This window comes from Hyperolius riggenbachi, chromosome 3 (genome assembly GCF_040937935.1).
Source record: "Hyperolius riggenbachi isolate aHypRig1 chromosome 3, aHypRig1.pri, whole genome shotgun sequence".
NCBI lineage: Eukaryota > Metazoa > Chordata > Amphibia > Anura > Hyperoliidae > Hyperolius > Hyperolius riggenbachi.
Genome location: NC_090648.1, coordinates 76,695,753 through 76,710,161, shown reverse-complemented (window position 1 = coordinate 76,710,161; position 14,409 = coordinate 76,695,753). Strand labels below are relative to the sequence as shown.

The 14,409-nt window shown below is 44.2% G+C and overlaps 1 protein-coding gene across 5 annotated transcripts in view; it reads left to right on the top strand.

Annotated features, from left to right (window-relative positions):
- COL5A3 (collagen type V alpha 3 chain) overlaps positions 1–14,409 on the top strand; it is a 340,614-nt gene that overhangs the window by 172,155 nt on the left and 154,050 nt on the right. The window contains exon 1 of one of the 5 annotated variants that reach the window (XM_068274413.1): positions 2,244–2,305. The exons of the other annotated variants lie outside the window; for them this stretch is intronic. The gene's annotated coding sequence lies outside the window, so the exon portion shown is untranslated. Of the gene's footprint in view, positions 1–2,243; positions 2,306–14,409 lie in introns of those variants that run through there. 5 annotated transcript variants of the gene reach the window in all.

The window sequence follows — 14,409 nt, the reverse complement described above, 5'->3', positions numbered from 1 at the left end:
GCTGTTTAGATAGCCAGATGTACCCCTTTCCCTCCTAAAGATAGCGATATGTGCCTTCCTTCTCCCCATTCAAATGTGCACCCTTCCCGTGTTCGGATAGCCAGATGTGCCCCCCTTTAAATAGCCAGATGTGCCCCTCTTTTTTAATGCTGTTAACCCTTCTGCACTCCTCTGCAGAGGGAGGGAGAGAAGCAGGGGCACCTCAGGCAGCCAGTGGGCCGCCTCTCACACATGTGTGCTGCGGCTGTGCTGAGCCCCCTTACAGCGATGTGCCCGGGGACATGTGTTCCCCCCCTTACCCACCCATAGCTACGCCTCTGCACCTGACTCACATCAGGTCACGTGACACACAGACTTGCATACACAGAAGCCACTAGGAGCCCGCTAGGAACAAGAGGAAGGCTTCTACACATTGCTGGAGGCTCAGTAAATATTTTAAAAGCCTCAAAACCCACCCAAAGCACAGTCCCTGTTATCCATCAGGTATGCCGGTTAGTTGAGACTTCTGGAAGCCTGCGTTCCGGATATCAGGAACTTTGCTGTAAAGTCAAGTGCTGCAGAAGATGTCAGTGCTATATAATATATATGCAAAAAAAATGTACTCTATGAGTACGTTTGCAATGTCTTGGCACAATATCAATTCAGGAAATAATAAATAACCCAGTAACACTGCGGAGCTCGGGGTTAAAAGTTTCGGAGCTGGGAAAAAAGGGCGCATGCCGCTAGTGGACAAAAAGGGCGCCGCCATTCACTCCCATAATAAATAGCGTTTAATGGGCGCCGAGTAGGAAAAAAGGGCGCCGGAGCTAAATAAAGTGTATAAACGGCGCCAGGAGCTAAATAAAGTTTACAAACGGCGCCCGGCGATGTTTAATGATTTATAACTGAACTTGTGGTGATTTACGTTTATAAAATGCACCCGTGCCGAATAACGTTTATGAAAATACTAAACATATTTATCTTATTTAAATAATTAAAACATTATTTAAAGTTTTATCCCTTACTGTTTGTAAAACATTATTATTCACAAAATAAAGCGATCAGTACGTAACGTAAATTGCAAAATATTTTTTGAATCCACAATTAGTAAAACATTATTATCCACATAATAAAGGGGGGTCTTAGGTTTAGGCACCAATAGGGGGGTCTTAGGTTTAGGCACCAATAGGGGGGTCTAGGGGTTAGGGGTAGGTACAGGGAGGGGTACTTAGGCACCAACAGGGGGGGTCTTAGGTTTAGGCACCAACAGGGGGGTCTTAGGTTTAGGCACCAACAGGGGGGTCTTAGGTTTAGGCACCAACAGGGGGGTCTTAGGTTTAGGCACCAACAGGGGGGTCTTAGGTTTAGGCACCAACAGGGGGGTCTTAGGTTTAGGCACCAACAGGGGGGTCTTAGGTTTAGGCACCAACAGGGGGGTCTTAGGTTTAGGCACCAACAGGGGGGTCTTAGGTTTAGGCACCAACAGGGGAGTCTAGGGGTTAGGGATAGGTACAGGTAGGGTTCTGTGTAAGAGTAGGCTTAGGTATAGTTTTATTAAAATTTTAGTAATAATTACTAATGTATTACAACACTTATTACGAACGTAGTTATATTTATATCATCTTTATAAACAATATTTTCAGATTTTATTATAAGAACAAACCATAAATGACGGTTATTCACAATAATATACAATTATAACAATTAAACATATATTATTGGTTTTTTTATAAACGTAATTATAAGTTTAACTTTTGAAACAGGGAAGATTAACGTTTTCACAATTTCCGATTTCATAAACATTATTTAATGATTTATAATTTTGTTAAACATTATTTGTAAACGAAATATAGCACACTATATTTATAAACCCTATTAATGATTAATTATTATTTAGAGTTTACACCCCGCGCCCTTTTTGTCCAGGCGCCCTTTTTGTACGTACGCAAAAGTTTCTCCTTTAGGTTACTTTAAGTCATAAGTTGAGCAACGTATAGAATTATAATTTATTTTGGCTTGGGGCTGCATGAACTTCCATGAGAAATTCATTTGTCAGGATGAGAACGTTAATCCTGAGCAGTCAGCGATTTCTGCTGACGTATTCGCGGGGAAGCGGCGCTGATCTGTACTGTGCCTTGCGGAATCCCCCAGCGAGCAGCAGCAATGCAGAACGCTGATCCTCGTTTCCCATGCACTGTGTGCTTTGCTGTGGTGCAGACAGTGCGATCAGGAGGGGGGGCGTCTCACTGGGGAAAGGCGTGGGATGGGGATAACCACGGACATCTGCCTGGACTGAACTGCCACATTCTTGTTGCTCAATAAAGAGGTAAGCAATGGAAAAAGAGGAGTGAGATATAAGACCAGAGATGGAACACACAAACACAGAGGTCAGGTAACCACATAAAACATCAGCGTTGCAACTTATCTGCCATTAACACTTTCCATGTAGGATTAAAGTATGATTCTTTCTTTTCATTTCCCAGAACAAATTGTATTGATCCGTCCCACTTATATGTGTCTGAGTACTCACAAGCCAGAGGATGCTTCCCATCAGCACCTGCCCCCCATGGATCATTGCTGTGTGACACAGACAATCCCAGGGGGCTCTTACATACTGAATTCTTTGTATACTATACGATAGTTTCAGAATGTTTTACATATTGGGTGATTTACTATAGCAAAAGTTTAAATTCGAGTCTTCAGTGCAAAGAAGGAATCCGTGGCAAGATTAGAATGATTTTCAGAGACATCTATGAGATATCGTTACAAAGTTACATATAAGACAAATAGACAAGACAAATAACATTTATATTGCGCTTTTCTCCTTGCGGACTCAAAGCGCCAGAGCAGAGCAGCAGCCACTAGGGCGCGCTCTATTGGCAGTAGCAGTGTAAGGGAGACTTGCCAAAGGTCTCCTACTGAATTAGTGCTGGCTTACTGAACAGGCAGAGCCGAGATTCGAAACCCTGGTCTCCTGTGTCAGAGGCAGAGCCATACTGTATATATATATTCGGGATGGTTGAAAAAGGCCCACGTCCAATTCCGCAGAAATTCCGATTTCCATTTTTCCGATTTCTCATTTTCCGATTTTTCGAGTAGTACAATGGTTTGCCAAAGTATTCGGCCCCCTTGAAGTTTTCCACATTTTGTCACATTACTGCCACAAACATGCATCAATTTTATTGGAATTCCACGTGAAAGACCAATACAAAGTGGTGTACATGTGAGAAGTGGAACGAAAATCATACATCATTCCAAACATTTTTTACAAATCAATAACTGCAAAGTGGGGTGTGCGTAATTATTCGGCCCCCTGAGTCAATACTTTGTAGAACCACCTTTTGCTGCAATTACAGCTGCCAGTCTTTTAGGGTATGTCTCTACCAGCTTTGCACATCTAGAGACTGAAATCCTTGCCCATTATTTTTTGCAAAACAGCTACAGCTCAGTCAGATTAGATGGACAGCGTTTGTGAACAGCAGTTTTCAGATCTTGCCACAGATTCTCGATTGGATTTAGATCTGGACTTTGACTGGGCCATTCTAACACATAGATATTTTTTCTTTTAAACCATTCCATTGTTGCCCTGGCTGTATGTTTAGGGTCTTTGTCCTGCTGGAAGGTGAACCTCCGCCCCAGTCTCAAGTCTTTTGCAGTCTCCAAGAGGTTTTCTTCCAAGATTGCCCTGTATTTGGCTCCATCCATCTTCCTATCAACTCTGTCCAGCTTCCCTGTCCCTGCTGAAGAGATGCACCCCCCGAACATGATGCTGCCACCACCATATTTGACAGTGGGGATGGTGTGTTCAGAGTGATGTGCAGTGTTAGTTTTCCGCCACACATAGCGTTTTGCATTTTGGCCAAAAAGTTCGATTTTGGTCTCATCTGACCAGAGCACCTTCTTCCACATGGTTGCTGTGTCCCCCACATGGCTTGTGGCAAAATGCAAACAGGACTTCTTATGCTTTCTGTTAACAATGCCTTTCTTCTTGCCACTCTTCTATAAAGGCCAACTTTGTACAGTGCATGACTAATAGTTTTCCTATGGACAGAGTCTCCCTGAGCTGTAGATCTCTGCATCTCGTCCAGAGTCACCATGGGCCTCTTGACTGCATTTCTGATCAGCGCTCTCCTTGTTCACCCTGTGAGTTTAGGTGGATGGCCTTGTCTTGGTAGGTTTACAGTTGTGCCATACTCCTTCCATTTCTGAATGATCGCTTGAACAGTGCTGCGTCGGATATTCAAGGCTTTAGAAATCTTTTTGTAGCCTAAGCCTGCTTTAAATTTCTCAATAACTTGATCCCTGACCTGTCTTGTGTGTTCTTTGGACTTCACGGTGTTGTTGCTCCCAATATTCTCTTAGACAACCTCTGAGGCCCTCACAGAGCAGCTGTATTTGTACTGACATTAGATTACACACAGGTGCACTCTATTTAGTCATTAGCACTCATCCGGCAATGTCTTTAGGCAACTGACTGCACTCAGATCAAAGGGGGCTGAATAATTATGCACACACCACTTTGCAGTTATTTATTTGTAAACAAAATACTGCACTCAGATCAAAGGGGGCTGAATAATTATGCACACACCACTTTGCAGTTATTTATTTGTAAAAAAAATTGGAATCATGTATGGTTTTCGTTCCACTTCTCATGTGTACACCACTTTGTGTTGGTCTTTCAATGGGAATTCCAATAAAATCGATTCATGTGTGTGGCAGTAATATGACAAAATGTGGAAAACTTCAAGGTGGCCGAATACTTTTGCAACCCGCTGTATTGTATTAGTATTTTTTTACATCAGAGAATGCAAATAATAAAAAAAATAGGAAAATATGATTGCGAGTAATTGGAAATCATCTGCTGATTTGGGCTTTACCGAGTTACTAGCCATTTTTAAAAGGAACATGATAATGGAAAGCCTCCTCACTCCTCATTCTATCTGATGAGAGCCACGTAAAAAATCTTTATACAAGACGTAGGGTCTGACCTTTCAAATTTAAGAATAATCGTACAGCTTACTCTCAATCCGGAAGATAGTGGCTAGAGAACTGGTTTGTTCCAACTTAAGGGGGCACTGTGGCGAAACATTTTAACATTTAAAATATGTGCATAGACAAATAAGAAGTTTGCTTTTTCCAGAGTAAAATGAGCCAACAATTACTTTTCTCCTATGTTGCTGTCACTTACAGTAGGTAGTAGACATCTGACAGAAGTGACAGGTTTTGGACTAGTCCATCTCTTCATAGTGGATTGTCAGAGATTTATTTTCAAAAGCACTTAGTGAATGGCAGTTGCTCTGTTCAACTGCCAAACAACTGTGTAGGGAGCAGGGAAGCTGGCCAGCATCGTTGTTTAAATCCTTTTTAGGGAATATCGTTATTAAGAATAAAAGCCTTGCTGAGAATCCCCCATGAAGAGATGGACTAGTCTAAAACCTGCCACTTCTGTCAAATTTCTACTACCTACTGTAAGTGACGGCAACATAGGAGAAAAGTAATTTATGGCTCATTTTACTCTGGAAAAAACCTACTTCTTATTTGTATATGTTTGCACATATCTGAAATTTTTAATTTTTTCGCCATAGTGCCCCTTTAAGTTTGAAGTTTTTTGGAGTAATCTACTCTCCTTTTCTCTCTTTTCTTTCTTTTTTTTGTTTCTCCTCTTTTCTTTTCCACTTTGTTTTGTTGTCCTGCTTACATAGGCTAAACACTGATTAATCGTAAATAATTGCAGTTTATTACATCCCATTCGAACAGGAAGATTCTTTTTCTCTTTCACATAAAGCGAGCTTCTACCAGACCTGAACAATACAACCAGACTTGAATGGTATTTGGCCATCATATAAGTTTAACTCTTATCTTGTTATATATAATCGTTAAAATTGGTTGGCTCTCAGCTACTGCGCCAATTATTCTTAGCTACTGGTTGTTCTGACCTGCCCAACCAGCCCTTAGGGGATAGAGATAGTTGGCCACGGGTCATGACAGCTAGGTATGGTTAAAGGGATACTTAAGTCAACGGAGAAAAATTAGTTCCTCAGCCCCCCGCAGCCGATCGGTGCACTCGCAGCCCCGCTCTAATGCTCCTTGACTCGCCGGCGGCTACTTCCGGTTTCACCGTCATCGGCCGACAGGCATGGGAACGCGAGCGATTCTTCGCGTTCCCAGCCACAATAGCACCCCCTATGCTGCTATTGCGGCCTTCTTGCCCTCTTTTGATGGCCACGACCCTCTTTTGTTGGCCACTTTTTGGTCACGCCCCCCCAAAATTTTTCGGCGGCGCACGAACACCTAGCCCCCCTTCAAAATTATCCAGCACCTGCATAGCACCCTCCCAAAAAAATTCCTGGAGCCGCCACTGCTCTAAACTGTCTTCTGGTAGTTCATGTGAGGCAGGATGTCACATGTGTGGATGGGTAGTGTACTGGTTAAGGGCTCTTCCTTTCTCCAACAGGAAAAGAGCGCTATAGAAATGTTAGCATTATGTCACCGTCCATTTTGCTGGATAAAAGGTATGCAGAGCTGCTCACTCAAATGATGTTTTCTTAGGCCCGGTTCACATTGGCGTTCGCCGTCCGGAATCGCCGTACCGGAGCCGGACCGCATGCGGAACGGACGGAACGGACGCACGGCATAGCAATGAAAGTCTATGCGTCCGTTCACATGCATCCGTACCATCCGGACCGGAGCCGGACCGGATCCGGACTCCGGCGTAAGATCCAACATGCGCTATTTTTTGGTCCGGCTCCTCCGGCAGACGTATCCGGAGCGGAGCCTGACTGTTGCATCCGTCCAATACAAACCAATGAGAAACGGAGAGCGCACAACACACTGGCTATAAAAAACGGACGTTCTACCCCACTTCCTATGCTTTTTCTATGCTATAGCGGCCATTTTGGATGGGGACCACATGGGCCCAGCGTTCACAGAGTGGAGCAGCAGCGATTTCATGCTGGAGCTCTTTGGCAGCAACATGTCTGTCACGTACCTCAGATGTTGGAGACCGATTTGCTGAGGGCAGCGACTCTTGCGGCTCGTCGACTGAAGTTCCTGGACTGGAAACAGGAATCTCCAGTAAACAAGGGGCAGGAGCGCTCGCGGGATCACGAGTGTGTTGGAGGAGGTTCCGGAGCGCTCCCACAGGTCGAGTCTGGTACTGCAATGACTCGACAACCAGGCAGTTCCGTTGGTGAGCAGTGAATCAGCAACCAAGCGGGTTCACAGACAGGTCCGGGTCGGCAACAGAGGTGGTCCTCGTACAGGCAAGAGTTCGGCAACAAAGCGGGTTCTCAGACAGGTCCGGGTCAGCAACAGAGCGGGTAATCGTACAAAGCCAAGGTCAAAGCCAAATCGGGTAGTCAGACGAGCCAGGGTCAATATCATAGCAGGTAATCAAGGCAGATACAGAATCACGTCACGGGAGAGCACCCAGAACTTGCTGCAATACAACAGCACTGAGTACTGCTCTCTGCCTGCTTAAATAGGCCGTTTGGCGCCAACATGGCGTCATGCGTCATTACGCACGCATGCGCACATCCATGCGTACGTATTACTATGCACACGCGTACATCCGTCCGCATGCGCATGCGCAACACGTCCACCCCTACACTTCCGGTGCAGGGGTCAACAATGCCGCCCATAGCGCACACGGAGGCAGCCGCCGGATCAACAGAGACCCGACCACCACCCGGATGCACACGGGCATCCGTATGTGCCAGCCGCCAGACAGCAGGTACTGAACCGTGACAATGCCCCCCCCCCCCTTAGGGGCAGCCTCCGGATGCCCTTGAAGCTGGTTTATCAGGGAATTTCTTGTGAAACTTCTTGACCAGTAGGGGCGCGTGAACATTTGAGGCTGGCTCCCAGGTATTGTCTTATGGCCTGTAATTCTTCCACTTGATGAGATACTGGAGATGACTACCTTTCCATCTGGAATTTAAGATTTCTTCCACCTCAAATTCCTCCTCTCCATCCACTATAATGGGGGGTTGAGGTGATACATTCTGTCCAGCAATAGCATCAGGCTGTACGGGTTTTAGTAAAGACACATGGAAGACTGGATGTATCCTGAATCTCCTTGGTAAGTCTAGTTCATATGCTACTCTTCCAATTTTTCTCTTGATGCAAAATGGCCCAATAAATCTAGGACCTAGTTTACGTGATGGGCAAGGCAGCTTCAGATTAAGTGTAGAGAGTAATACTGAATCACCCACCTTAAGTTCCAAATCACCTCTCCTGTGATAATCAGCTTTCTTCTTGAAATTCTCTTGAGCTTGGCACATTGTCTCTTGTAGTAACTGATTGTTACGAAAGAAAAAATCAACCATCTCACCGGCAGCAGGAACTGATGTCTCCATGATCATATTAGGCAAAAAGGATGGATGGAATCCGTAATTTGCAAAGAATGGTGATTGCTGAGTAGATGAATGAATTGAATTATTATATGCGAATTCTGCTGAAGGAAGTAGAGGAACCCAGTTATCTTGAGAAAAAGTGACAAAACATCTGAGGTACTGCTCCAGGGTCTGATTCGTGCGTTCCGTCTGACCATTTGACTGCGGGTGATAGGCCGATGAAAAATTAAGTTGGATATCCAGTATTTTGCACAGGGCCCTCCAGAAACGAGATGTAAACTGAGTACCTCTGTCCGAAGTGATATCACTGGGCATACCATGAAGACGGACAACTTCTTTGAAAAATGTGGTAGCAGTTTCCTTAGCCGAAGGTAAGCTGGTCATAGGAATGAAATGTGCCATTTTAGACAGGCGATCCACCACGACGAAGATTGTATTGAAACCATCTGATCTAGGAAGCTCAACAATAAAGTCCATTGATATTGAATGCCAGGGTCTTGGAGGTACAGGTAAGGGATCTAGCAACCCCCAGGGTTTCAGGTTAGAACCTTTGCTACAGTTGCAGACATGACAAGCTTCTACATATTTCTTACAGTCTTTTCGAAGTTCTGGCCACCAAAAAGATCGTTGTACCAACTCTCGTGTTTTGGCTATGCCGAAATGACCCGCCAACTGATGGTCATGACAAAGTTTAAGAACAGCAAGTCGAGCTTCTTCAGGTACAAAGATTCTGTTTCCGAAAAGCCAGAGATCATCCTTAGATACCAATACTGGCTTGACCTTGTCTGGAAGATCTGTAGACGCTTGACGAAGTTGTTCTAAGAGAGCAGGTTGAAGCATCAAAAAATTTTGTTTAGAGAGAATTGTATCCGGAGGAATATGTACTTCTTCTTCAGGGAACATTCGGGATAATGCGTCAGGTTTTGTATTTTTAGATCCGGGACGATAGGTAATGTGGAAAGAAAATCGTGAAAAGAATAAGGCCCATCTTGCTTGTCTTGGATTGAGTCTTTTTGCAGTTTTGAGATATTCAAGGTTGCGATGATCTGTATATATCAGGATAGTCTGTGTTGCCCCTTCCAACAGGTACCTCCATTCTTCTAGTGCATCCTTAATCGCTAACAGTTCTCGATCTCCGACATCGTAATTTTTCTCCGTAACTGACAGTTTCCTAGAGAAGAATGCTATTGGATGCAATGTTGCCTTCAACCCCTGTCGTTGAGAGAGCACTGCTCCAACCGCAGTTTCCGAGGCGTCGACTTCCAATACATATACCAAGGACGGATCTGGATGCCTGAGGATTGGTGCAGTGGTAAAATGTTTCTTTAATTTATCGAATGCCCTCTGAGCTTCTGATGTCCAGCGGAAATGAGTTTGTTGACGAGTTAATTGAGTAATGGGTAGGATTATGGCAGAGAAGTTCCTTATAAATTTTCTGTAAAAATTTGCAAACCCCACGAACCTCTGGACTGCTTTTTTATTATTGGGCAGTGAGAGGAGGAAAGACAGGCACTAAATGCGGGTAGAGAGGTCCTGGGTTTCACCGGGTTATGTACTCCATATTGCAGCGTGCACTCAGAGACAAACAGTAATCATGTAAAGTGAAGAGAGTCGAGGCACTGCTGCAGTAAAAAAGAGGTACCTTTAATCCACGGTGTTCGGACACAGCGGGGTATACAGTGGGGGTGAGGGAATGCCTGACAGCTGTTTCGCTAAAAAAGCTTCTTCAGAGGCAAAGTGTAAGGAACAATTAGACCCAAGTAATGTACAGCATTAAGTAGCCTCACTTACCACCTCTCGGTAGTTCGCAACGCCCCCAGGATCGCGGGCGCGGCGTCCCGGCATATAGGCTCCGCCCCCGGAAGTGACGTACACTCTGCTTCAACCTGTCGGGAAGCGGCAAGTCTCACCAGGAAGCAGGGAGACTTGCCGCTTCCCGACAGGTTGAAGCAGAGTGTACGTCACTTCCGGGGGCGGAGCCTATATGCCGGGACGCCGCGCCCGCGATCCTGGGGGCGTTGCGAACTACCGAGAGGTGGTAAGTGAGGCTACTTAATGCTGTACATTACTTGGGTCTAATTGTTCCTTACACTTTGCCTCTGAAGAAGCTTTTTTAGCGAAACAGCTGTCAGGCATTCCCTCACCCCCACTGTATACCCCGCTGTGTCCGAACACCGTGGATTAAAGGTACCTCTTTTTTACTGCAGCAGTGCCTCGACTCTCTTCACTTTACACGCTTTTTTATTATTGGGTGCAGGCCAATCCAAGATTGCCTGTATCTTTTGTGGATCCATAGTAAATCCGTCTGCTGAGATAATGAGTCCTAGAAATTGAATCGTTGGTTGCTCGAACTCGCATTTTTCTGCTTTGACATAGAGGTTGTGGATTCTCAATCGACCAAGAACTTGGCAAACTTGATCTCGATGCTCTTCCAATGAAGATGAAAAAATCAAAATGTCATCCAGATAGACAACTAAAAAATGGTCAATAAAATCCTTGAGCACATCATTCATAAAGTGTTGGAAAGTAGCGGGTGCATTACAGAGGCCGAAAGGCATTACTAGGTACTCAAAGTGTCCAAATCGAGACCTGAAGGCTGTCTTCCACTCATCACCGGCTCTAATTCTTACTAAATTGTATGCACCCCTAAGATCTAATTTGGTAAAGATCTTAGCTCCCCTTAATTTCTGAAAAAGTTCCGGCATCAGGGGCAACGGATATCTGTTCTTGATTGTTATTTTGTTCAGTTCCCTGTAGTCAATACAAGGACGAAGTGTCTTATCTTTTTTCTGCACAAAAAAAATACCTGCCCCTGCTGGCGAGGTGGATGGTTGAATGGCGTATATCAAAAAAGGGCGCCTGGAAAAAAGGGCGCGGGGTGTAGCCGAAATTAGAAGTTTGAATGCAAAACCGTATTTTTCGTTTAAGAGGTTATAAACGATAATTTAGTGCTAAATACGTAAAATAAACGGAAATGAAATGGCAAAATACCGTCTATAACAGTAAACGAATTCTGAAATGAAACGTCAAATAGCGTCTATTGAAAAAACGATATTTACACTTGTATTAAGCATAGTACTAGAATGGTAGGTTTTACAGGTATTTTACTACAATTATACCTAACTTTAGGGTCACAGATATCTCTCCTTATCCCTATCCCTCACACCTAGACCCCCCTTTGTGTAAATACACATAATGTAATAAATTGTATATATTACATATATTGTACTATAACTATACCTAACCTTACTCTCATACAGAGCCCTCCCTGTACCTATCCCTAACCCCTAGACCCCCCTGGTGGTGCCTAAACCTAAGACCCCCCTGGTGGTGCCTAAACCTAAGACCCCCCTGTTGGTGCCTAAACCTAAGACCCCCCTGTTGGTGCCTAAACCTAAGACCCCCTGTTGGTGCCTAAACCTAAGACCCCCCTGTTGGTGCCTAAACCTAAGACCCCCCCTGTTGGTGCCTAAACCTAAGACCCCCCTGTTGGTGCCTAAACCTAAGACCCCCCTGTTGGTGCCTAAACCTAAGACTCCCCTTCTGGTGCCTAAACCTAAGACCCCCCTGGTGGTGCCTAAAACTAACCACCACCCTGGTCCTAACCCTCCCTGTACCTATCCCTAACCCCTAGACCCCCTAGTAATGCCTAAACCTAACCATCCCCACTGCACAAAACACACTAAACACATATCAACAATAATATATTTAATCCTTAAAATACTTCACTCCAAATAACATGAATAAAATAATTTATATATTTGTAATAGAATAACTAGCCTTAAAATCACGTACAAATCTTAAAATAACAGTAATTTGTAATAGAATAACTAGCCTTAAAATCACGTAGAAATCTTAAAATAACAGTAATATTTAAAGCGATATTTTAGTAACTATAATCAACGCATTAGAAGTGTAAAAACAAAGTTAATACCATAAGCGATGTATTTCTAATACAATCAGCTTTAGAAACGTTATTTAAGCATTATACATATGAAAACGAATTTTAAATGATAAAAGAAGTGTAAACGAAATTTTAGTTGTTATAGTTTTATAAGCGCATTTTTAAAACGAAAAAAACTAGTTAAAACCCATATAAGCGAAATTTACAAACGAAAAAATAAGTATAATACAAAGTCTAAACTAACTTGTAAACGATATTTGTTATAAACTTTATCCTGTAAACGAAAACCTTTGTTAACACGATCCCTGTAACCGCTATTTCTCGTGCGCCCTTTTTTCCTGTCGGGCGCCGAATAGCCGATATTTTGCATTGCAGTCTATGGCGGCGCCCTTTTTGTCCACTATCCCTGTGCGCCCTTTTTTACTAGTTCCGGCTGAATGAACCCCTTCTTAAGGTTACCTTCAATGTACTCTTTTAATGCATCCTGTTCAGGTTCGGATAAAGTAAACATTCGTCCAAAGGGAATTGCCACCCCTGGAAGCAGGTCTATAGGACAATCATATGGACGGTGAGGTGGCAACTGGTTTGCTTTCTTTTTATCAAAAACATCTAGAAACGGGTGGTATGGTTCCGGAATGGTGTCTTGTAGAGTGGAAGTACATAATAAAGAGCCAGTGATGGTTGTTTGTTCTGACAAGCAATATGTTTTACAATATGGTGAGGAGAACGTCATTTCTCCAGAGGACCATTTAATAACAGGATCGTGAGCTTGAAGCCAAGGCAATCCTAGGATAACTGGATGAAGAGGAGAAGCTAGAAGATCAAATTTAAGTATTTCCTGATGTCTTCCAAGAACTGCAGCAACAAGGGGTAAGGTTTCCAAGGTTACAGGTCCAGAACTGACTGTCGTACCATCGGCAAGATGAATTTGAAGAGGAGTCTTTCGGGATTGAGTTGGAAATGAATGGTTAGTGGCAAAGGATATGTCCATAAAACAACTACAAGCACCAGAATCAATGATTGCTGAGGTTTCCAGGATTCTTCCGGGGAGCTGAAAAAAGATGGGAACAACAAAATGATTAGTTGAGAGAGCAGGGAAAAAGGATGGTTGGAATTTAAAAGAATCAGGATAATCTTCCTTACTCTGCGGACGGACTGGACAGGCTCTCAAGAAATGACCGGTGGCCCCACAATAAAAGCAGAGGTTTCCCTGTCTTCTTCTGGCTTTTTCTTCCTCCGAAAGAGGTGACCGTATAAGGCCAATTTGCATTAGTTCAGGTTGATCGTGAGAACTTGATGGAGCAGGAGAAGGTGGCACGGTAGTGGGTGACCAGAAAGAACGGTTAACACCAGCACCACTCTTTTCCAATTGACGTTCACGATAGCGTCGGTCAATCTGAATAGCTGTCACGATAAGAACGTCTAAAGTATCAGGTATTCCCACACGAGCCAGTTCATCTTTAATATGTTCTGATAGTCCTGTCCTGTACTGATGTTTCAAGGCGGGTTCGTTCCAATCAGTATCGGCTGCCCAACGTCGGAACTCAGACGTGTATTCTTCAACAGGTTTTCGGCCTTGTCGTAGATGCTGAAGAGTAGCCTCAGCTGTAGCACACTGCTGAGGGTCATCGTATAGGATAGCCATGTTGTCTAGAAACCCCTGAGAGGTAGTCAGAGTTGCATGTTCCTGATCCATTAGATGATGAGCCCAGGACTGAGGTTCTCCCTGAAGTAGTGAGATTATGAATCCAACCTTAGTTTCTTCGTTCACAAAGGTTCGGGGTTGCAATGCAAAGTAAAGCTGGCATGAGTGTCGGAAAGCCCGAAATCGTGTTCGATCTCCCGAAAAATGTTCCGGAATTGGTACTCGCGGCTCAGGAGTAGGGACTATTGAAATAGGTACTGGTTCACCTGAAGCTGGATTACTGACGGGAGCTTGAGGAGGTGCTGCTGGGGGGGTTGATTCCCCTCTGTTGGTTAAGGTATTCAAACGTCCCTCCATTTGAACATATCCTGCTTGGAGTTCCTTGATTGCTTCAGTCAGAGCGGTTACTTGTTTGCATAGTGTGCTGAGAACGTTGGCTGCCTCAGCGGTCTCCATTTGCGGGCTGTTGTATTCTGTCACGTACCTCAGATGTTGGAGACCGATTTGCTGAGGGCAGCGACTCTTGC